This window comes from Fringilla coelebs (assembly GCF_963513975.1).
Source record: "Fringilla coelebs genome assembly, chromosome: 15".
Classification (NCBI taxonomy): Eukaryota; Metazoa; Chordata; class Aves; order Passeriformes; family Fringillidae; genus Fringilla; species Fringilla coelebs.
Window position 1 is genome coordinate 2,007,044 of NC_140041.1, and position 24,625 is coordinate 2,031,668.

General features: G+C 53.2%; 1 protein-coding gene across 3 annotated transcripts in view; it reads right to left on the bottom strand.

Annotated features, from left to right (window-relative positions):
- Positions 1–24,625, bottom strand: part of SIL1 (SIL1 nucleotide exchange factor) — a 181,549-nt gene that overhangs the window by 106,609 nt on the left and 50,315 nt on the right. The gene's annotated exons all lie outside the window — the stretch shown is intronic.

Consider the following 24,625-nt stretch of genomic DNA (forward strand, 5'->3'; position numbering starts at 1 on the left):
CCCTGTCCACAGACACAGTGGGTCCTCTGATGCCAGGCTGGGGCTGGGCTGGATGGCCCCGCTCAGGAACACGGTGCCCACAGGGGGCCTGGATTGTGCTGGCACCAGCACCACCCCTGCCCTGCTCTGAGCTTGCCTGGGGCCACACCAGCCCTGCCAGCCCCTGCCAGCCCCTGGGGCCCAGCTCCCAGCCCAGCTGGGCCCAGTGCTGGCAGAACTGACCAACTTGGCTGCTTCCTTTCCTACAGGACTGATGCTGATCATGGCCACCGATATGACGCATCTGTATATATGTTCAATGATTAGAAGTTTTCTGTATATATGTTCTGTAGGTTAAGAGTTTTCTGTAAATATGTTTTGAAGATTGTTAGTCCATAATTTCCCATGTAAATATGTTCTGTGCATTGTTGTTGTTGTTGTTTTTAGTTTCATTCTAACAATCTAAAGATTGTTAGAATGAAACCTATTCCGTAACTCCGAGCTTTTGCCGATCTTCGGCAAATAAATACTGTTTCTTTTAAAACCTGACTTCTCTTTGCCATTCCTTTGGACACACACAGGCAGCGTTTGCACAGTTCTGGGTTCCATTTGTTCCGGGTTCCCGGGCCTGGAGGTCCCTGGGGGTGCTGGAAGGGCCATCGCAGGGCTGGGGGTCCCTGTGCACAGGGGGTCCCACTCACACCACTCCTGGCACTGGGCACTGCTGCTGTTCCTGGCCTGGGGCACAGCACTGTCCCCAAGAGCTCAGCTGTCACCAACTCTCACAGAGGGGCTCTCACAGCAGTGGCCCCTGCAGCCATCCCACCAAAGCAGGCAGGAAACCTTCAGCCACCCTTCCTGCTGGAGCCACGGGGACTCCTGGGCCGAGAGCCGCCATCAGGCCACAGGGATGCAAAATCCACCTTCACCCTCTGCAGGCCACGACAGCCTTGGCAACTGGGGCACCTGGATCTGGGCTGCTGCAGGGGCTGATGTTTAAGGCTTGGAGCCTCCAAGGGATCTGGGCTTTGCTTCCCAGCCTGCTCTGCTCTGCCCTGAGCCCGGATTGTTCAAGAGACAAAAGCCAAACCAGGGGATCCTCACCCTGCCCCCATTCCTGCTGCTGTCAGCGGCCACTGGTCCCTGTGCCCCACTCGGGTGACAGCTGGAGGGACAGGGCAGGCTGTTCTGGGCAGGGGCCGGGGAGCTTTGGGCCCTGTGCCTGCTGCTGCTGCTGCTGGGTGCCATGGGCCCAACAGGGCCCTGAGCTCAGCCCCTTCCTGGGCAGCTGCCCCCAAAGCCCCACACTCCCCGAGCATCCCCTTCACAGGTGTGTCATGGTTTGACGCTGTCACAATGCCACTGCTCCCATGAAGATAAATTTTCCCTAGTGTCTGCTATGAGATATGACCAGGAATGGAGCAAAGCAGGCTCCAACTTTGGAATAAAGGGGCAAAAAAACTTTATTAAGTCACAACTATATTTCAAAAGAAACACACACAGAACTCAGAATTAAAACCTCCCCAAAACATTCCTCCTCCCGCCACCAAATTCCCAATGCATCACGGTAGAACAAAACCTTGGATTCTCAATTCATTTACCGCCCCTTTGATCATTAACTCTTAGTCCATCTCCACCCTTTAGATAATCATTTCTCAGTTCATCAAGGAGAGAGGAGTCCCTCTTGCACCATGGGCTTCCCCTGGAAACACAGTTGAAACCTTGTGTGTTTCCATGCCACACGTTGCACTGCCGGGGGAACATATGCCATCGTGACATCTTCCTTCCATGCCCGTGCTCTCCCCACTGTGCATGGACCAGAGCTGCTTCTAGGGTTCTCCTGTTAAGGGTGCTTTGCCCACTTCCAAAAAGAGCACAGTCTTTTACTTTTGGGTCACCTCTCCCCCCCACATTTTACCCCCTGGGGCCGAGGGGTCTCAGCAACAGAGATCTTCTTCTTCACTGAAGATTGAGGGCACCACGACCCTCCTCACCCCTTGTCTCTGTTCACGCCCTCCTTCACATCACATCACTGCATTTTCTTGGCTCCGAGCCATGGCCTCCCCCTAACTGCAATCTCTGTGTCACAGGAAAAATGGTTCTGTCTGTGGCTATACGAGACAAGTGCAGCCAAAGGCCACTCCAGCCTCTCCTCCCACCCAGGATTCTTCTCAACTTCTCTCGGACATCCTTCACTTGCACCAACTTGCATCACACTTGCCCATTTCCTGCTATTCCATCTCTATCTCTCTCCTCATTCAGTTCCAGGAGGATCAGCATTTGTAAGGTTTCCATCATCCAAGAAAAGGGTTACAATATCACGCTCTGCCTGTCCAGAGCTCCCAGGCTGGCCCCGCCAGGCACCTTCTCGCTGCCCCCATTCCCCTTCCTGACCGGCCATGCAGCCAGCCCATGATATTGAATTTCAAGGAGGCACAAGCTCTCTCTCTCTCTCTCTCAATGGGGGGCCGCCCCATGTCTCTCAGGGTTCTCCACCCTTCCATCCTGCAGGGGCCTTCACCTCCCTTCTCTGTCCAAGGCCCCGGCCGACCTCATCCGGCCGCATGGCTTCTCCTCCCCCGCCCAGCCCAGAGCTGGGCAGTGCAGCTCTGACCCCTTCCATGGACAGGAACACAAGAGATGTTCCGCCTGGGAGTTCACTGCTTTTAGCCCCGCTGTGTTCTCAGAGGCATGACCGTGTCCTCAGGGGCCGCAACAGGTGCCAGTATTCAAATCTGAGCGCCTATTGGTTTGACCACAGCATCCCAAAAAACTCACTTCCTCTCAAACCAGGACAGGTGGCAGTGGGAAATCCCACACACTTCAGGAATGAAATTCCCCATAGTAACTCAACCAAGGCTTCCAAGGCGAAACTCAGCACCAGCAGATGTTTAAAGCGCCTTTACCAAGGTGGGGGCAGGACAGGTGTGATCTCCAGGGCCTCTGGCAGTGCCTGCTGTGCAGGTGAGGCTGTGGGGCTGCTCCCAGTAGGACACAGCACCGGGCTCAGGCCTGCCCTCAGCCCCCCACTGCTGATCCCAAGGAGCAGGCTCAGAAAGCAGTTTCAGAACAGTCGATGCTGATATTTCAAAGGACTAAATGTCATTCAAAGAAGCCACCTGGCCAATTTAGTTTTGGTGTCACTGCATGAGAAGCCATGAAGGTGCCTCTGAATGTGCACTCAGGGCACTTCCACCGCCATCCCAAAGGGAACAGAAAGGACAGGCCTCTGCTATCAGAACTGCTGGGCTCCTGACCCGCACTCTCAGGAAGAAGCAGGAATTGCGTGCGCCAGGAAACCTGGCCTCTAATAATAAAAGGCATGAATCCCATAGCCAACCCAACACAAAGCCTTGCATGTCTCTCCTTTCTCCATCTTCTCTCATCTCTCATGACACTTTCCCCATTTTCTCTGTCTGGGACCTTGGCTTCTCTCTTTCCTGTCTGCAGGTTCATCCACACGTGTGACCCTGCAGAAACAGCCTGACGCCCAGGGAAGTTGGAAAGGCCTCTTTGCCAGCACCTGTAGCGACAGGACAAGGGGGAATGGGATCAAACTGCAAGAGTTGCAATCAATTTGATGATGGGAAGAAGCTCTTTACTGTCAGGGTGCCTGTACCTGACACAGGGACCAGTGCAGAGAGCCTGTGCATGCCCCATCCCCAGGAACATCCAAGGCCAGGTGGGACAGGGGCCGCAGCAACCTGGTGTGCTGGGAGGTAACTCAGTTTGGAACCAGATCATCTTTAGGGGCCCTTCAAAGCCAAACCATTCAAGGATTTGACCATTCTACCATCCCCATCTTCCACTGCGCAGTGACCCTGGAACTTCTGCGACATCACAGCTGCCCAAGGGTTCCAGGTGGAACGTCCAGCACCTGGAAACGAGCAGAGCAGACTCGTTGCCGGCTGCCAACGGTCAGTTGCCGCTCTGCGCTCTGCGCTCTGCCCGTCAGTGCTGAGCTGCTGCTGCTGCTGCTGCTGCTGCCTGGGCTTTTCCTGCTGCCTGCTCTGGAGCGCCAATCCCAGCTGGATGTGCACTGCTGTGCCTGTGGAGGTACAGTGCCATTCCAGGCAGGGGGGCACCCTGCTTGGGCAGGCTGCAGCCATGTGGGAATGCATGGCATGGGACAGGAAGCCCACTGCGAGATTGTGCTGCCTCTTGCAGACTGCCAGAGATACGGTGGAGGACATGGAGGTGGACTTGGTGCTCGAAGAGCAAGAAATGATGGAGGTGGACGAGGAAGACACTGTTGAGGCCATGAAAGTGGATGAGATGAATGACACTGAGGAGATGGAGGTGGATGAGTCTGATATGATCGAGGACATGGAAGTTGACGATAAGGATGAGGAGGAGCCCATGGTCCTTGGATGAAGATCCAGCCCCACAAGTAAGACAGGCAGATGCTTCCCTCGCCCTGCCCACAGACACAGTGGGTCCTCTGATGCCAGCCTGGGGCTGGGCTGGATGGCCCCGCTCAGGAACACGGTGCCGGCAGGGGGCCTGGATTGTGCTGGCACCAGCACCACCCCTGCCCTGCTCTGAGCTTGCCTGGGGCCACACCAGCCCTGCCAGCCCCTGCCAGCCCCTGGGGCCCAGCTCCCAGCCCAGCTGGGCCCAGGGCTGGCAGCACTGACCAACTTGGCTGCTTCCTTTCCTACAGGACTGATGCTGATCATGGCCACCGATATGACGCATCTGTATATATGTTCAATGATGAGAAGTTTTCTGTATATATGTTCTGTAGTTTAAGAATTTTCTGTAAATATGTTTCGAACATTGTTAGTCCATAGTTTCCCATGTAAATATGTTCTTTACATTGTTCTTTTTATTGTTTTTATTTTCATTCTAACAATCTAAAGATTGTTAGAATGAAACCTATTCCGTAACTCCGAGCTTTTGCCGATCTTCGGCAAATAAATACTGTTTCTTTTAAAACCTGACTTCTCTTTGCCATTCCTTTGGACACACACAGGCAGCGTTTGCACAGTTCTGGGTTCCATTTGTTTTGGGTTTCTGGGCCTGGAGGTCCCTGGGGGTGCTGGAAGGGCCATCCCGGGGCAGGGGGTCCCTGTGCACAGGGGGACACCACTCCTGGCACTGGGCACTGCTGCTGTTCCTGGCCTGGGGCACAGCGCTGTCCCCAAGAGCTCAGCTGTCACCAACTCTCACAGAGGGGCTCTCACAGCAGTGGCCCCTGCAGCCATCCCACCAAAGCAGGCAGGAAACCTTCAGCCACCCTTCCTGCTGGAGCCACAGGGGCTCCTGGGCCGAGAGCCGCCATCAGGCCACAGGGATGCAAAATCCACCTTCACGCTCTGCAGGCCACGACAGCCTTGGCAACTGGGGCACCTGGATCTGGGCTGCTGCAGGGGCTGATGTTTAAGGCTTGGAGCCTCCAAGGGATCTGGGCTTTGCTTCCCAGCCTGCTCTGCACTGCCCTGAGCCCGGATTGTTCAAGAGACAAAAGCCAAACCAGGGGATCCTCACCCTGCCCACATTCCTGCTGCTGGCAGCGGCCACTGGTCCCTGTGCCCCACTCAGGTGACAGCTGGAGGGACCGGGCAGGCAGTGCTGGGCATGGCCTTGGGGCCTTTGGGCCCCTGTGCCTGCTGCTGCTGCTGCTGGGGGCCATGGGCCCAACAGGGCGCCGAGTTCAATCTCCATCAGAGGTGGCTGTGGGAAATCCCACACACTTCCGGAATGAAATTCCCCATAGTAACTCAACGATGGCTTCCAAGGTGAAACAGCACCAGCCTGTGTTTAAAGCGCCTTTACAAAGGTGGGTGCAGGACAGGTGTGATCTCCAGGGCCTCTGGCAGTGCCTGCTGTGCAGGTGAGGCTGTGGGGCTGCTCCCAGTAGGACACAGCACCGGGCTCAGGCCTGCCCTCAGCCCCTCACTGCTGATCCCAAGCAGCAGGCTCAGAAAGCAGTTTCAGACCAGTTGATGCTGATATTTCAAAGGACTAAATGTCATTCAAAGAAGCCACCTGGCCAATTTAGTTTTGGTGTCACTGCATGAGAAGCCATGAAGGTGCCTCTGAATGTGCACTCAGGGCACTTCCACTGCCATCCCAAAGGGAACACAAAGGACAGGCCTCTGCTTTCAGAACTGCTGGGCTCCTGACCCAGCAATGAAGCCTCAGAAAGAGGCGGTGATGTGGAGGCCCAGGGCCCTACCTCTCAAACTGAAATACCTCAGGGCAAAGATGAACACATAAAGCAATAAACACCACTAAATGCAATTATCCTACCCATGGGCATTTGCCGAATCCTGGTGATTCTACAGGTTTTCTTGCGAACATGAACACAGATGAGCCACCTGGTGTCTGCCATCTCCCGTTCTTCTCCGTGCCCTGCCCAGGTCTGTACTGTTCACAGAGGCCTGGATTCTACCCTAACCCATTCTCCAGGACCTCTCCTCCCTGTATTCCCCTCACACAGCTCACAAAATGGAGTCCACCCCCTGAGGCGGACATCTTGTCAAACTCCCTCCCACGCCTGGCTCTCTCCTCAGGTTCTCCCCCTGTGCTGGGTCCCACCTCTGTGTCAGGTACCACCCCTGTGTCGGGGTCCACGGCTTCCTTGCCCACTTGCACTGGCCCTACCGCCTCAGCCCCTTGCGGATCCCACACTGTCAGAGCCGCAAGTGTGAGGGGTGCTAACCGGCAGGCCGCCATCTTGGCCCCCTAAGGCCCACAGCACCGGGCCTTGCCAGGCACCCCAAGGCCCCGCTCCTCTGCCAAAGGCCAAATTCCCTCTGCTGGAGAGCAGAGTGAAGGTTCATCCCACCCGGAGCATCAGCCTGAGGATTCTTGGCCCAGGATGCAGAAAGGCCATGGGAGGGGCTCGCTGTGTTTTAATAATTTGTTTAATGCCATCTTCACTGCGCATCTAAGGGCGCCTCACGATCTGCGCCATTTTATGCACGTTCTACTTTCTCCCACTCAATTTATTCTGTGGTAAGGAACGGGGAAAATATTACTACAACAACTATTAAAGGACTCTGCTAGAGAAGAAACACGGGCACACCTAACACTAGACTATCTGGCTGGGGAGGAAGATTTCACTAAACCTCAAGCAATTGACCTTCCCCAAGCTGTGTTAGAAGACATAAAAGGTGCTCCCAAGACAGCTCTCATGAAGACCCCCAGTGGAACAACACCTACTCTTGATTTCACAGACATTCACTGGGGACCTGGGGAATCCTTTGTGAAATTTATTGACCCCCTAACACAAGCAATAGAGAAGCAAGATGAACATCCAAAAGCCTGGCAGGAACTGCTTCCAAAACTTGCTGAAACAAATGCTAACAACACTTGTAAAGATATTATACGCCCTATACCCCTCAACTCAAAACCTATCATGGCACAAATGGTCGAGGCATGCACCCTTAGGCCATCCTTACACCGTGATGCCAGCCTAGATAAGGCTACCAGTCAGGGTGTAGTAGAGGCACTAATAGCCTCCTAAGTTATTCCCGGACAAAGACCTGAAAAAGGACCTTGCTTAAAATGTGGAGAGATGGGGCATTTTCAACAGCATTCTAACAATAAAGGCTATTACCAGGGACCTTTTAGGTGTCTGGTCCTCACTGCCTCCCTCGTCCACACACTTTCCAACACCACCAAAATAGATCACCTGCGGGAAACTCCACACAGAGGCGGAAAGGCCCCGCATGATGACACCAAATGCGAGGCCGTTCCACCCCACTCTCCTGAACATCCTGGAGGACCAGCACATCGACCTTCTCAGACCCATCGGGACAGCTCGGTCACCACAGAAGAGCAGACTCTTTGCCGGCTGCCAACGGTCAGTTGCCGCTCGCTCTGCGCTCTGCCCGTCACTGCTGAGCTGCTGCTGCTGCTGCTGCTGCCTGGGCTTTTCCTGCCGCCTGCTCTGGAGCGCCAATCCCAGCAGGATGTGCACTGCTGTGCCTGTGGAGGTACAGTGCCATTCCAGGCAGGGGGGCACCCTGCTTGGGCAGGCTGCAGCCATGTGGGAATGCATGGCGTGGGACAGGAAGCCCACTGCGAGATTGTGCTGCCTCTTGCAGACTGCCAAAGACATGGTGGAGGACATGGAGGTGGACATACTGCTGGAGAGGGAAGAGAAGATGGAGGTGGACATGCACGAGCGTGTTGAGGAGATGGAATTTGATGACCGGGACAATGTTGAAGAGATGGAAGTAGATGAGGAGGATAACATTGAAGAGATGGAGGTAGATGAGGAAGATGAGGAGTAGCATATGGTCCTTGGATGAAGACCCACCCCCACAAGTAAGACAGGCAGATGCTTCCCTCGCCCTGCCCACAGACGCAGTGGGTCCTGTGACGCTGGGCTGGGGCTGGGCTGGTTGGCCCTGCTCAGGCACAGGGTGCCCGCAGGGGGCCTGGATTGTGCTGGCACCAGCACCACCCCTGCCCTGCTCTGAGCTTGCCTGGGGCCACACCAGCCCTGCCAGCCCCTGGGGCCCAGCTCCCAGCCCAGCTAGGCCCAGGGCTGGCAGCACTGACCAACTAGGCTGCTTCCTTTCCTACAGGACTGATGCTGATAATGGCCACTGATATGAGGCACCCTGCTTGTGGGAAGGCATGGTGTGGGACAGGAAGCCTACTGTGAGATTGTGCTGCCTCTTGCACACTGCTGGAGACATGGTGGAGGACATGGAGGTGGACATGGCGCTGGAGAGGGAAGAGAAGATGGAAGTGGACATGCATGAGCGTGTTGAGGATTGGAATTTGATGACCGGGACAATGTTGTGGACATGGAATTAGATGAGGAGGATAACCTTGAAGAGGTGGAAGTGGATGAGGAAGATGAGGAGGAGCCCATGGTCCTTGGATGAAGATCCAGCCCCACAAGTAAGACAGGCAGATGCTTCCCTCGCCCTGCCCACAGACACAGTGGGTCCTCTGATGCCAGGCTGGGGCTGGGCTGGATGGCCCCGCTCAGGCACACGAGGCCCGCAGGGGGCCTGGATTGTGCTGGCACCAGCACCACCCCTGCCCTGCTCTGAGCTTGCCTGGGGTCACACCAGCCCTGCCAGCCCAGTCCCAGCCCACGGGGCCCAGCTCCCAGCCCAGCTGTGCCCATTGCTGGCAGCAGAGACCAACTCAGCTAATTCCTTTCTTGCAGGACTGATGCTGATAATGGCCACTGATATGGCGCATCTGTATATATGTTCAAAGAGTAGAATTTTTCTGTATATATGTTCAGTATGTCCAAAGTTTTCTGTAAATACATTTGAAGACTGTTAGTCAATAGGATCCCATGTAAATATGTTCTGTAGTTTTTTGTTGTTGCTGTTGTTACAAGGATAGTTAGAATGAAACGTGTTCTGTAAATCTGAGCTTTTCCCAATCTTCAGCAAATAGATACTGTTTCTTTTTAAAACCTGACTTGCTTTCGCCATACCTTTGGGCATAAGCAGCGTTTGCACAGTTGTGGGTTCCACTTGTTCCGGGTTCCCCGGCCTGGAGGTCCCTGGGGGTGCTGGAACGGCCATCCCGGGGCTGGGGGTCCCAGTGCACAGGGGGAGCAGGAAGTAGATGGCATGGATAACATGGAGGAAATGGAAGTTGATGAGGAAGATGAGGAGAAGCCCATGGTCTTTGGATGAAGATGCAGCCCCACAAGTAAGACAGGCAGATGCTGTCCACGCCCTGCCAACAGACACAGTGGGTCCTGTGACGCTGGGCTGGGGCTGGGCTGGTTGGCCCTGCTCAGGCACAGGGTGCCCGCAGGGGGCCTGGATTGTGCTGGCACCAGCACCACCCCTGCCCTGCTCTGAGCTTGCCTGGGGCCACACCAGCCCTGCCAGCCCCTGGGGCCCAGCTCCCAGCCCAGCTAGGCCCAGGGCTGGCAGCACTGACCAACTAGGCTGCTTCCTTTCCTACAGGACTGATGCTGATAATGGCCACTGATATGAGGCACCCTGCTTGTGGGAAGGCATGGTGTGGGACAGGAAGCCTACTGTGAGATTGTGCTGCCTCTTGCACACAGCTGGAGACATGGTGGAGGACATGGAGGTGGACATGGTGCTGGAGAGGGAAGAGAAGATGGAAGTGGACATGCATGAGCGTGTTGAGGAAATGGAATTTGATGACCGGGACAATGTTGTGGACATGGAATTAGATGAGGAGGATAAGATGGAGGAAATGGAGGTAGATGAGGAAGATGAGGAGGAGCAGATGGCCCTTGGATGAAGATCCAGCCCCACAAGTAAGACAGGCAGATGCTTCCCTCGCCCTGCCCACAGACACAGTGGGTCCTCTGATGCCAGGCTGGGGCTGGGCTGGATGGCCCCGCTCAGGCACACGAGGCCCACAGGGGGCCTGGATTGTGCTGGCACCAGCACCACCCCTGCCCTGCTCTGAGCTTGCCTGGGGCCACACCAGCCCTGCCAGCCCCTGCCAGCCCCTGGGGCCCAGCTCCCAGCCCAGCTGGGCCCAGTGCTGGCAGAACTGACCAACTTGGCTGCTTCCTTTCCTACAGGACTGATGCTGATCATGGCCACCGATATGACGCATCTGTATATATGTTCAATGATTAGAAGTTTTCTGTATATATGTTCTGTAGGTTAAGAGTTTTCTGTAAATATGTTTTGAAGATTGTTAGTCCATAATTTCCCATGTAAATATGTTCTGTGCATTGTTGTTGTTGTTGTTTTTAGTTTCATTCTAACAATCTAAAGATTGTTAGAATGAAACCTATTCCGTAACTCCGAGCTTTTGCCGATCTTCGGCAAATAAATACTGTTTCTTTTAAAACCTGACTTCTCTTTGCCATTCCTTTGGACACACACAGGCAGCGTTTGCACAGTTCTGGGTTCCATTTGTTCTGGGTTCCCGGGCCTGGAGGTCCCTGGGGGTGCTGGAAGGGCCATCGCAGGGCTGGGGGTCCCTGTGCACAGGGGGTCCCACTCACACCACTCCTGGCACTGGGCACTGCTGCTGTTCCTGGCCTGGGGCACAGCACTGTCCCCAAGAGCTCAGCTGTCACCAACTCTCACAGAGGGGCTCTCACAGCAGTGGCCCCTGCAGCCATCCCACCAAAGCAGGCAGGAAACCTTCAGCCACCCTTCCTGCTGGAGCCACGGGGGCTCCTGGGCCGAGAGCCGCCATCAGGCCACAGGGATGCAAAATCCACCTTCACCCTCTGCAGGCCACGACAGCCTTGGCAACTGGGGCACCTGGATCTGGGCTGCTGCAGGGGCTGATGTTTAAGGCTTGGAGCCTCCAAGGGATCTGGGCTTTGCTTCCCAGCCTGCTCTGCTCTGCCCTGAGCCCGGATTGCCCAAGAGACAAAAGCCAAACCAGGCGATCCTCACCCTGCCCACATTCCTGCTGCTGGCAGCGGCCACTGGTCCCTGTGCCCCACTCAGGTGACAGCTGGAGGGACCGGGCAGGCAGTGCTGGGCATGGCCTTGGGGCCTTTGGGCCCTGTGCCTGCTGCTGCTGCTGGGGGCCATGGGACCAACAGGGCGCCGAGTTCAATCTCCATCAGAGGTGGCTGTGGGAAATCCCACACACTTCCGGAATGAAATTCCCCATAGTAACTCAACGATGGCTTCCAAGGTGAAACAGCACCAGCCTGTGTTTAAAGCGCCTTTACAAAGGTGGGTGCAGGACAGGTGTGATCTCCAGGGCCTCTGGCAGTGCCTGCTGTGCAGGTGAGGCTGTGGGGCTGCTCCCAGTAGGACACAGCACCGGGCTCAGGCCTGCCCTCAGCCCCTCACTGCTGATCCCAAGCAGCAGGCTCAGAAAGCAGTTTCAGACCAGTTGATGCTGATATTTCAAAGGACTAAATGTCATTCAAAGAAGCCACCTGGCCAATTTAGTTTTGGTGTCACTGCATGAGAAGCCATGAAGGTGCCTCTGAATGTGCACTCAGGGCACTTCCACTGCCATCCCAAAGGGAACACAAAGGACAGGCCTCTGCTTTCAGAACTGCTGGGCTCCTGACCCAGCAATGAAGCCTCAGAAAGAGGCGGTGATGTGGAGGCCCAGGGCCCTACCTCTCAAACTGAAATACCTCAGGGCAAAGATGAACACGTAAAGTAATAAACACCACTAAATGCAATTATCCTACCCATGGGCATTTGCCGAATCCTGGTGATTCTACAGGTTTTCTTGCGAACATGAACACAGATGAGCCACCTGGTGTCTGCCATCTCCCGTTCTTCTCCGTGCCCTGCCCAGGTCTGTACTGTTCACAGAGGCCTGGATTCTACCCTAACCCATTCTCCAGGACCTCTCCTCCCTGTATTCCCCTCACACAGCTCACAAAATGGAGTCCACCCCCTGAGGCGGACATCTTGTCAAACTCCCTCCCACGCCTGGCTCTCTCATCGGGTTCTCCCCCTGTGCTGGGTCCCACCTCTGTGTCAGGTACCACCCCTGTGTCGGGGTCCACGGCTTCCTTGCCCACTTGCACTGGCCCTACCGCCTCAGCCCCTTGCGGATCCCACACTGTCAGAGCCGCAAGTGTGAGGGGTGCTAACCGGCAGGCCGCCATCTTGGCCCCCTAAGGCCCACAGCACCGGGCCTTGCCAGGCACCCCAAGGCCCCGCTCCTCTGCCAAAGGCCAAATTCCCTCTGCTGGAGAGCAGAGTGAAGGTTCATCCCACCCGGAGCATCAGCCTGAGGATTCTTGGCCCAGGATGCAGAAAGGCCATGGGAGGGGCTCGCTGTGTTTTAATAATTAGTTTAATGCCATCTTCTCTGCGCATCTAAGGGCGCCTCACGATCTGCGCCATTTTATGCACGTTCTACTTTCTCCCACTCAATTTATTCTGTGGTAAGGAACGGGGAAAATATTACTACAACAACTATTAAAGGACTCTGCTAGAGAAGAAACACGGGCACACCTAACACTAGACTATCTGGCTGGGGAGGAAGATTTCACTAAACCTCAAGCAACTGACCTTCCCCAAGCTGTGTTAGAAGACATAAAAGGTGCTCCCAAGACAGCTCTCATGCAGACCCCCAGTGGAACAACACCTACTCTAGATTTCACAGACATTCACTGGGGACCTGGGGAATCCTTTGTGAAATTTATTGACCCCCGTAACACAAGCAATAGAGAAGCAAGATGAACATCCAAAAGCCTGGCAGGAACTGCTTCCAAAACTTGCTGAAACAAATGCTAACAACACTTGTAAAGATGTTATACGCCCTATACCCCTCAACTCAAAACCTATCATTGCACAAATGGTCGAGGCATGCACCCTTAGGCCATCCTTACACCGTGATGCCAGCCTAGATAAGGCTACCAGTCAGGGTGTAGTAGAGGCACTAATAGCCTCCTAAGTTATTCCCGGACAAAGACCTGAAAAAGGACCTTGCTTAAAATGTGGAGAGATGGGGCATTTTCAACAGCATTCTAACAATAAAGGCTATTACCAGGGACCTTTTAGGTGTCTGGTCCTCACTGTCCCCCTCGTCCACACGCTTTCCAACACCACCAAAATAGATCACCTGCGGGAAACTCCACACAGAGGCGGAAAGGCCCCGCACGATGACACCAAATGCGAGGCCGTTCCACCCCACTCTCCCGAACATCCTGGAGAACCAGCATATGGACCTTCTCAGACCCATCGGGACAGCTCGGTCACCACAGAAGAACTCGCTGTACAACAGGTCTGCCCTGGAAGGCGAAGGCAGCTGCTAAGCACCTTTTCAATTCCAATCAACAATATTTATGTTCACCATGTTCCAACAGGCAAATACGGGCCTGAAGAAGGGTCCAGAGACATTTTGATTTTAAGCAACACCAGGGAAGGGATGGAGAGACTCACTGTACTACCTGTGGTAGTCACCTTGGCATCTTTGCAGTACATAACTGTCCAGGCTCTATGCTCAGACCCTCCCCTTTTCATTCCAAAAGAAACAGTTATAGCCAGAGCCTCCCTCCTCCTGGACATGATCACCACACCAGCTGATCCCATGGTGATGTGGGCACAGAATACAGGCTGAAATAGGCCTGTTCTAAAGAGTGCTTTGTCATCTAAAGGGAGAAAGAGATGGCTTTCAAGACTATTAGATACAGGAGCTGACATCCCCATAATTTCCTGCTCTCATTGGCTAAAAGAATGGCTCCTGGTCCCTGCTGCTGGGGTAATTTTTGGCATTGGGGGAATCACTACCTGCCTCTGGAGTAAAAATACCATCTGTGGGGAAGGTCCTGAGGGCAGAGTTGCTACAGTAAGATCATTTGTCACCCAGGAACCAGTAACACTTTGGGGAAGAGACCTCTTGTCCCAATGGGGGACAAGGCTAGAGATCCTACCAACACCTCAGGATTTCTAGCCAGGGCCACTGAGCAGCACGCCACCCTTCAGTTAACCTGGAACACCAACGACCCCATTTGGGTGCATCAATGGCCCCTTGCAGGTAGAAAGTTAAAGGCCCTGCAGTCCCTCGTGCAGGAGCACCTATCTGTGGGCCACATTGTACCATCTACTAGCCCCTGGAATGCGCCTCTTTTATCAGACAAAAGCCTGGCAAAGTCAAGGAGTGGATCCTGCAGGACCTCAGGAAAATCAACAGGGTCATAGAGGACATGGGTCCCCTCACGTCCAGCCTGCCCTCAGCCTCCATGCTACATCGAGATTGGCAGATGGTTGTTATAGATCTAAATGACTGCTTTTTTGAGATGCCCTTGCGCCCCAATTGCACTCCGTGTTTCGCCTTTTCTGGCCCTAAAACGACAAGAACCTTTACAGGGGTACCAGTGGACAGTATTGCCTCCAGGAAAGAAGAAGACCCCAACTATTTGTCAATGGCTTGTAGCCCAAATTCTCTCACCCATCCAGAAAACACATCCTCATGCTATCATTTTTCACTACATGGATGATATATTAGTTTGTGCAGAAGCTCAAAGCATTTTGGACGTTGCAGTACCAGATATCATCACTGCGGTACAGGAGAAAGGTTTTGAGATTGCAGAAGATATAGTCCAAGAGACAGCCCCCTGGATGTACCTTGGCCTAAAACTCACAGAGAGAACCATCACACCCCAAACACTGCAAACCAAGGACAACCCAAAGACTCTGCGAGAACTCCACCAACTCTGCGGAAGCATCAATTGGGTGCCTTCACTGCTGGGAATCACCACAGAAGATCTCACGCACCTCTTCCTGCTCCTTAAAGGCTGAAGGACTCGATTCCCCGCGATCACTGACAACGGATGCTGAAGCAGCTGTGCAAAAATACACCTGGGTATTTCAATGAAAGAGGCACACAGATACCACCCTATTTACCTTTCTCCCCAGCAATCCTTGGTGTAAGTCCAAAATTCCATGCATTATTGTTTCAGTGGGACTCAACTATCTCAGATCCCCTGATATTAATTGAATGGGTTTTCAGATCACACCAACCTACTAAAATGATAACAACCCCACAAAAAGTTATTGCACAACTAATCAGGAAAGCTAGAGAGCGTCTGTGTTCCCTTGCAGGAGCAGACCTTGCGAAGATATACTTACTTCTGACTCAAGAGGACCTCAATTGGCTACTTCAAACATCTGAACCACTGCAATACGCCTCAGTCAGTTTTTGAACAGGCTAGGACTGACCACCAATTCTACCATCAAAACATTCCTGCACTGCTCAGGATGTTTAAAATTACCTGAGACCACGCAAGATCTGTTGTAGCAACCTGCCCAAATTGTCAGGAACATGCCCTTACTTCTGTCAGAGCAGGAGTGAATCCAAGAGGACAAGAAAGTCTCTACCTCTTACAATCACACATCACACACTATGCCCCTTTCGGGAGACTAAAATACATCCCCGTCTAAATCGACGCCTTTTCTTGTGCGGATTTCGTCTCTGCCCCTGCTGGTGAAAAATCAAAAGACACTTTAAAACATTACTTTTTAGTATTTTCCGCCTTAGCAGTTCCACAGGAAATTAAAACTGCTCTGAAATTAAAAATTGAGCAGTATTATGCTCCTGCCTATACCTTGCACTGATTCCAGCAATTTTCTGACCAACGGGGTATAAAACATGTCACAGGCATACGGCTCTCTGCCACAGGACCATCCAGAGTTGGGAGGGCCCCCTGTTCCATTAACAGGATCCCTGATCACTTGAGAGGGGGCCTCCAGATATTATCTCCCATTGAGAGCCTGGCCAAGGCCCTTTAAGTGTTCAACTTTTTGTATAACACATTTATGGAGCCAACTCCCCCAATCATCAGGTGTTTTACAAATTCGACTGCAGCCCAATTAAAAGACAAGCTGACTGTTTTGATCAAACACCCTGAATCTGAACAAATTATGGGCCCTTTACAATTAAGTACTTGGGGAAGAGAATATGCCTTTGTCTCTACAGCAGCAGGCCAAAGATAGACCCCACCAAAAAAACACAAAACTGTTTCTGGGAACAGCAAGGAAAAGACCAGCCTAAGAGAAACAGCAGCAGTCTGGAAAAGAAGAAGGAGAAGGACAGAGGAAGAAGATCTCCTAAGCAGCGCTGGCCACACAGACAAACACCAAGATAGCTCAGACACCACTAACCTAGATATAATAGTTAAAATTTGTAAAAAAAATATTTTTGCATTGCTATATGATTCTTATAATAAGCAGTGCTCAAACCCTTGCCGTACAGAAGAGAAAGTTTAGTGGGATCAAAATTTAAGTTTCACCTTCTACTCTCTTTATCTGTTTACTTTTAGGCCACCCAAGGCTCCAGATACTAAATTAGCTGAAGGCAAAGGATGCTGTTGTTTGTGGCCACTGCAGCAGCAATCTGGATGCTCCTCACTATGCCGCATGCCTTCAGCTGGGTGGTTCCACAGCCAAGCCACAATTTCTTGTTCATGGCCATGGCAGCCAGGCATTTGAAGACATGTGTTTTCTCAACCTGTTGTCACATAGTGAGTCAGTATACCAGAGCATCCAGCTGATAAAAGATAGAGTAAAGAAGATCCAAATGGGAGGCAACAATGCCTGGTTCACTGGACTTTTCAAAGACTGGGGGATGAAAGGCCGGCTTTCATCTTTAGTTAGGACTGTTTTGTGGACTGTGTTTATTGTATTCATTCTGTTGGATATTTTATCCATTTTTGCTAAATGCCTGCAAAAGACTATGGCAGAAGCCTTCTTTACAGAAAACAATAAGGGGGGAGTTGTAATAGCACAGGGGCCTGCCACTGGAACTGTAATACCTTCGGGCAAAGGTGACCAAGGTACAAGAGAGACACCCTTCTGAATGCAAAGGTCTTGCCCATGAGCATTTGCAGGCTCATGGAGATGCAGCAGCTTTTGTTGGTATCATCCAGTTCAACTGCTGTTTTTTCCGTATATGCACTCCCCCTAGAATGTTCTGCCCTCTCTTGTCCCCTCTTGGTCCTGCCTTACTGCAATGCTCTGCTGCATTTCCCACCCATTTCAAACCCTGTGTCCCCAGCTCCATCATCTCTCCCTCCCTGGGCCCTCTTCATCGCAATACACACAGTTTGGAGTTCCACACAAAGACCCCTCTCTCGCCTCGTTCACCAGCAGTTTAAGCAAGCGTGCACCCAGCTCAGGGAGTACAGGTCACTCACAGAGGCTGGTTGTGAACACGACAAACATAGGAATTGAGTGTGCAAGGGAATCTGGTCTCTAGTAAAAGGCATGAATCCCACAGCCCACCCAACCCAAAACCTTGAATGGCTCTACATTTTCTTTCTTCTCTCATCTCTCATGACACTTTCCCCATTTTCTCTGTCTGGGACCTTGGCTTCTCTCTCTCCTGTCTGCAGGTTCATCCACATGTGTGACCCTGCAAGAACAGCCTGACTCCCAGGGAAGTTGGAAAGGCCTCTTTGCCAGCACCTGTAGCGGCAGGACAAGGGGGAATGGTATCAAACTGCAAGAGTTGCAATCAATTTGATGATTGCAAGAAGCTCTTTACTGTCAGGGTGCTTGTCCCTGACACAGGGACCAGTGCGGAGAGCCTCTGCATGCCCCATCCCCAGGAACATCCAAGGCCAGGTGGGACAGGGGCCGCAGCAACCTGGTGTGCTGGGAGGTAACTCAGTTTGGAACCAGATCATCTTTAGGGGCCCTTCAAAGCCAAACCATTCAAGGATTTGACCATTCTACCATCCCCATCTCCCACTGCGCAGTGGCCCTGGAACTTCTGCGACATCACAGCTGCCCAAGGGTTCCAGGTGGAACGTCCAGCACCTGGAAACGAGCAGAGCAGACTCGTTGCCGGCTGCCAACGGTCAGTTGCCGCTCGCTCTGCGCTCTGCCCGTCACTGCTGAGCTGCTGCTGCTGCTGCTGCTGCTGCTGCTGCCTGGGCTTTTCCTGCCGCCTGCTCTGGAGCGCCAATCCCAGCAGGATGTGCACTGCTGTGCCTGTGGAGGTACAGTGCCATTCCAGGCAGGGGGGCACCCTGCTTGGGCAGGCTGCAGCCATGTGGGAATGCATGGTGTGGGACAGGAAGCCCACTGCGAGATTGTGCTGCCTCTTGCAGACTGCCAGAGACATGGTGGAGGAGATGGAAGTGGACGTGGAGCTGCAGAGGGAAGAGATGATGGAAGTTGACATGGACGAGTCAGTGGAAGACATGGAAGTGGATGAGGAGGACATTGAGGATATGGAGGTGGATTTGGAGGATAACATCGAGGACATGGAAATTGACGATAAGGATGAGGAGGAGCCCATGGTCCTTGGATGAAGATCCTGCCCCACAAGTAAGACAGGCAGATGCTTCCCTCGCCCTGCCCACAGGCACAGTGGGTCCTCTGATGCCAGGCTGGGGCTGGGCTGGATGGCCCCGCTCAGGGACACGGTGCCCGCAAGGGGCCTGGATTGTGCTGGCACCAGCACCACCCCTGCCCTGCTCTGAGCTTGCCTGGGGCCACACCAGCCCTGCCCACCCCTCCCAGCCCCTGGGGCCCAGCTCCCAGCCCAGCTGGGCCCAGGGCTGGCAGCACTGACCAACTTGGCTGCTTCCTTTCCTACAGGACTGCTGCTGAGCATGGCCACCGATATGACCCATCTGTATATATGTTCAATGATTAGAAGTTTTCTGTATATATGTTCTGTAGGTTAAGAGTTTTCTGTAAATATGTTTTGAAGATTGTTAGTCCATAGATTCCCATGTAAATATGTTCTTCACATTGTTGTTGTTGTTTTTTTTAGTTTCATTCTAACAATCTAAAGATTGTTAGAATGAAACCTATTCCGTAACTCCGAGCTTTTGCCGATCTTCGGCAAATAAATACTGTTTCTTTTAAAACCTGACTTCTCTTTGCCATTCCTTTGGACACACACAGGCAGCGTTTGCACAGTTCTGGGTTCCATTTGTTCCGGGTTCCCGGGCCTGGAGGTCCCTGGGGGTGCTGGAAGGGCCATCCCGGGGCAGGGGGTCCCTGTGCACAGGGGGTCCCACTCACACCACTCCTGGCACTGGGCACTGCTGCTGTTCCTGGCCTGGGGCACAGCGCTGTCCCCAAGAGCTCAGCTGTCACCAACTCTCACAGAGGGGCTCTCACAGCAGTGGCCCCTGCAGCCATGCCACCAAAGCAGGCAGGAAACCTTCAGCCACCCTTCCTGCTGGAGCCACGGGGACTCCTGGGCCGAGAGCCGCCATCAGGCCACAGGGATGCAAAATCCACCTTCACGCTCTGCAGGCCACGACAGCCTTGGCAACTGGGGCACCTGGATCTGGGCTGCTGCAGGGGCTGATGTTTAAGGCTTGGAGCCTCCAAGGGATCTGGGCTTTGCTTCCCAGCCTGCTCTGCTCTGCCCTGAGCCCGGATTGTTCAAGAGACAAAAGCCAAACCAGGGGACCTTCACCCTGCCCCCATTCCTGCTGCTGGCAGCGGCCACTGGTCCCTGTGCCCCACTCGGGTGACAGCTGGAGGGACAGGGCAGGCTGTTCTGGGCAGCGGCTGGGGAGCTTTGGGCCCTGTGCCTGCTGCTGCTGCTGCTGCTGGGTGCCATGGGCCCAACAGGGCCCTGAGCTCAGCCCCTTCCTGGGCAGCTGCCCCCAAAGCCCCACACTCCCCGAGCATCCCCTTCACAGGTGTGTCATGGTTTGACGCTGTCACAATGCCACTGCCCCCATGAAGATAAATTTTCCCTAGGGTCTGCTATGAGATATGACCAGGAATGGAGCAAAGCAGGCTCCAACTTTGGAATAAAGGGGCAAAAAAACTTTATTAAGTCACAACTATATTTCAAAAGAAACACACACAGAACTCAGAATTAAAACCTCCCAAAAAAATTCCTCCTCCCGCCACCAAATTCCCAATGCATCACGGTAGGACAAAACCTTGGATTCTCAATTCATTTATCGCCCCTTTGATCACTAACTCTCAGTCCATCTCCACCCTTTACATAATCATTTCTCAGTTCATCAAGGAGAGAGGAGTCCCTCTTGCACCATGGGCTTCCCCTGGAAACACAGTTGAAACCTTGTGTGTTTCCATGCCACACATTGCACTGCCCGGGGAACATTTGCCATCGTGACATCTTCCTTCCACGCCCGTGCTCTCCCCACTGTGCATGGACCAGAGCTGCTTCTAGGGTTCTCCTGTTAAGGGTGCTTTGCCCACTTCCAAAAAGAGCACAGTCTTTTACTTTTGGGTCACCTGTCCCCCCCACATTTTACCCCCTGGGGCCGAGGGGTCTCAGCAACAGAGATCTTCTTCTTCACTGAAGATTGAGGGCACCACGACCCTCCTCACCCCTTGTCTCTGTTCACGCCCTCCTTCACATCACATCACAGCATTTTCTTGGCTCCGAGCCATGGCCTCCCCCTAACTGCAATCTCTGTGTCACAGGAAAAATGGTTCTGTCCGTGGCTATACGAGACAAGTGCAGCCAAAGGCCACTCCAGCCTCTCCTCCCACCTAGGATTCTTCTCAACTTCTCTCGGACATCCTTCACTTGCACCAACTTGCATCACACTTGCCCATTTCCTGCTATTCCATCTCTATCTCTCTCCTCATTCAGCTCCAGGAGGATCAGCATTTGTAAGGTTTCCATCATCCAAGAGAAAGGTTACAATATCACGCTCTGCCTGTCCAGAGCTCCCAGGCTGGCCCCGCCGGGCAACTTCTCGCTGCCCCCATTCCCCTTCCTGACCGGCCATGCAGCCAGCCCATGATATTGAATTTCAAGGTGGCACAAGCTCGCTCTCTCTCTCTCTCTCTCTCTCAATGGGGGGCCGCCCCATGTCTCTCAGGGTTCTCCACCCTTCCATCCTGCAGGGGCCTTCACCTCCCTTCTCTGTCCAAGGCCCCGGCCGACCTCATCCGGCCGCATGGCTTCTCCTCCGCCGCCCAGCCCAGAGCTGGGCAGTGCAGCTCTGACCTCTTCCATGGACAGGAACACAAGAGATGTTCCGCCTGGGAGTTCACTGCTTTTAACCCCGTTGTGTTTTCAGAGGCATGACCGTGTCCTCAGGGGCTGCAACAGGTGCCAGTATTCAAATCTGAGCGCCTATTGGTTTGACCACAGCATCCCAAAAAACTCACTTCCTCTCAAACCAGGACAGGTGGCAGTGGGAAATCCCACACACTTCAGGAATGAAATTCCCCATAGTAACTCAACCAAGGCTTCCAAGGCGAAACTCAGCACCAGCCGATGTTTAAAGCGCCTTTACCAAGGTGGGGGCAGGACAGGTGTGATCTCCAGGGCCTCTGGCAGTGCCTGCTGTGCAGGTGAGGCTGTGGGGCTGCTCCCAGTAGGACACAGCACCGGGCTCAGGCCTGCCCTCAGCCCCTCACTGCTGATCCCAAGGAGCAGGCTCAGAAAGCAGTTTCAGACCAGTCGATGCTGATATTTCAAAGGACTAAATGTCATTCAAAGAAGCCACCTGGCCAATTTAGTTTTGGTGTCACTGCATGAGAAGCCATGAAGGTGCCTCTGAATGTGCACTCAGGGCACTTCCACTGCCATCCCAAAGGGAACACAAAGGACAGGCCTCTGCTTTCAGAACTGCTGGGCTCCTGACCCAGCAATGAAGCCTCAGAATGAGGCAGTGATGTGGAGGCCCAGGGCCCTACCTCTCAAACTGAAATACCTCAGGGCAAAGATGAACACGTAAAGCAATAAACACCACTAAATGCAATTATCCTACCCATGGGCATTTGTCGAATCCTGGTGATTCTACAGGTTTTCTTGCGAACATGAACACAGATGAGCCACCTGCTGTCTGCCATCTCCCCTTCTTCTCCACACCCTGCCCAGGTCTGTACTGTTCACAGAGGCCTGGATTCTACCCTAACCCATTCTCCAGGACCTCTCCTCCCACAGCTCACAAAATGGAGTCCACCCCCTGAGGCGGACATCTTGTCAAACTCCCTCCCACGCCTGGCTCTCTCCTCGGGTTCTCCCCCTGTGCTGGGTCCCACCTCTGTGTCAGGTGCCACCCCTGTGTCGGGGTCCACGGCTTCCTTGCCCACTTGCACTGGCCCTACCGCCTCAGCCCCTTGCGGATCCCACACTGTCAGAGCCGCAAGTGTGAGGGGTGCTAACCGGCAGGCCGCCATCTTGGCCCCCTAAGGCCCACAGCACCGGGCCTTGCCAGGCACCCCAAGGCCCCGCTCCTCTGCCAAAGGCCAAATTCCCTCTGCTGGAGAGCAGAGTGAAGGTTCATCCCACCCGGAGCATCAGCCTGAGGATTCTTGGCCCAGGATGCAGAAAGGCCATGGGAGGGGCTCGCTGTGTTTTAATAATTTGTTTAATGCCATCTTCTCTGCGCATCTAAGGGCGCCTCACGATCTGCGCCATTTTATGCACGTTCTACTTTCTCCCACTCAATTTATTCTGTGGTAAGGAACGGGGAAAATATTACTACAACAACTATTAAAGGACTCTGCTAGAGAAGAAACACGGGCACACCTAACACTAGACTATCTGGCTGGGGAGGAAGATTTCACTAAACCTCAAGCAATTGACCTTCCCCAAGCTGTGTTAGAAGACATAAAAGGTGCTCCAAAGACAGCTCTCAAGCAGACCCCCAGTGGAACAACACCTACTCTAGATTTCACAGACATTCAGCAGGGACCTGGGGAATCCTTTGTAAAATTTATTGTCTGCCTTACAGAAACAAAATTTATTGACCCCCTAACACAAGCAATAGAGAAGCAAGATGAACATCCAAAAGCCTGGCAGGAACTGCTTCCAAAACTTGCTGAAACAAATGCTAACAACACTTGTAAAGATATTATATGCCCTATACCCCTCAACTCAAAACCTATCATTGCACAAATGGTCAAGGCATGCACCCTTAGGCCATCCTTACGCCGTGATGCCAGCCTAGATAAGGCTACCGGTCAAGGTGTAGTAGAGTTACTAGTAGCCTCCCAAGGTATTCCCCAACATACACATGGAAAGGGACCTTGCTTAAAATGTGGAGAGATGGGGCATTTTCAACAGCATTCTAACAATAAAGGCTATTACCAGGGACCTTTTAGGTGTCACAACCAATGTCCTCACTGCCCCCCTCGTCCACACGCTTTCCAACTCCAGCAGAACCGGTGGCCTGCAGGAATCTCCACACAGAGGCAGAAAGGCCCCGCACGATGACACCAAATGCGAGGCCGTTCCACCCCACTCTCCTGAACATCCTGGAGAACCAGCACATCGACCTTCTCAGACCCATCGGGACAGCTCGGTCACCACAGAAGAACTCGCTGTACAACAGGTCTGCCCTGGAAGGCGAAGGCAGCTGCTAAGCACCTTTTCAATTCCAATCAACAATATTTATGTTCACCATGTTCCAACAGGCAAATACGGGCCTGAAGAAGGGTCCAGAGACATTTTGATTTTAAGCAACACCAGGGAAGGGATGGAGAGACTCACTGTACTACCTGTGGTAGTCACCTTGGCATCTTTGCAGTACATACCTGTCCAGGCTCTATGCTCAGACCCTCCCCTTTTCATTCCAAAAGAAACAGTTATAGCCAGAGCCTCCCTCCTCCTGGACATGATCACCACACCAGCTGATCCCATGGTGATGTGGGCACAGAATACAGGCTGAAATAGGCCTGTTCTAAAGAGTGCTTTGTCATCTAAAGGGAGAAAGAGATGGCTTTCAAGACTATTAGATACAGGAGCTGACATCCCCATAATTTCCTGCTCTCATTGGCTAAAAGAATGGCCCCTGGTTCCTGCTGCTGGGGTAATTTTTGGCATTGGGGGAATCACTACCTGCCTCTGGAGTAAAAATACCATCTGTGGGGAAGGTCCTGAGGGCAGAGTTGCTACAGTAAGATCATTTGTCACCCAGGAACCAGTAACACTTTGGGGAAGAGACCTCTTGTCCCAATGGGGGACAAGGCTAGAGATCCTACCAACACCTCAGGATTTCTAGCCAGGGCCACTGAGCAGCACGCCACCCTTCAGTTAACCTGGAACACCAACGACCCCATTTGGGTGCATCAGTGGCCCCTTGCAGGTAGAAAGTTAAAGGCCCTGCAGTCCCTCGTGCAGGAGCACCTGTCTGTGGGCCACATTGTACCATCTACTAGCCCCTGGAATGCGCCTCTTTTATCAGACAAAAGCCTGGCAAAGTCAAGGAGTGGATCCTGCAGGACCTCAGGAAAATCAATGGGGTCATAGAGGACATGGGTCCCCTCCAGACCGGCCTGCCCTCAGCCTCCATGCTACATCGAGATTGGCAGATGGTTGT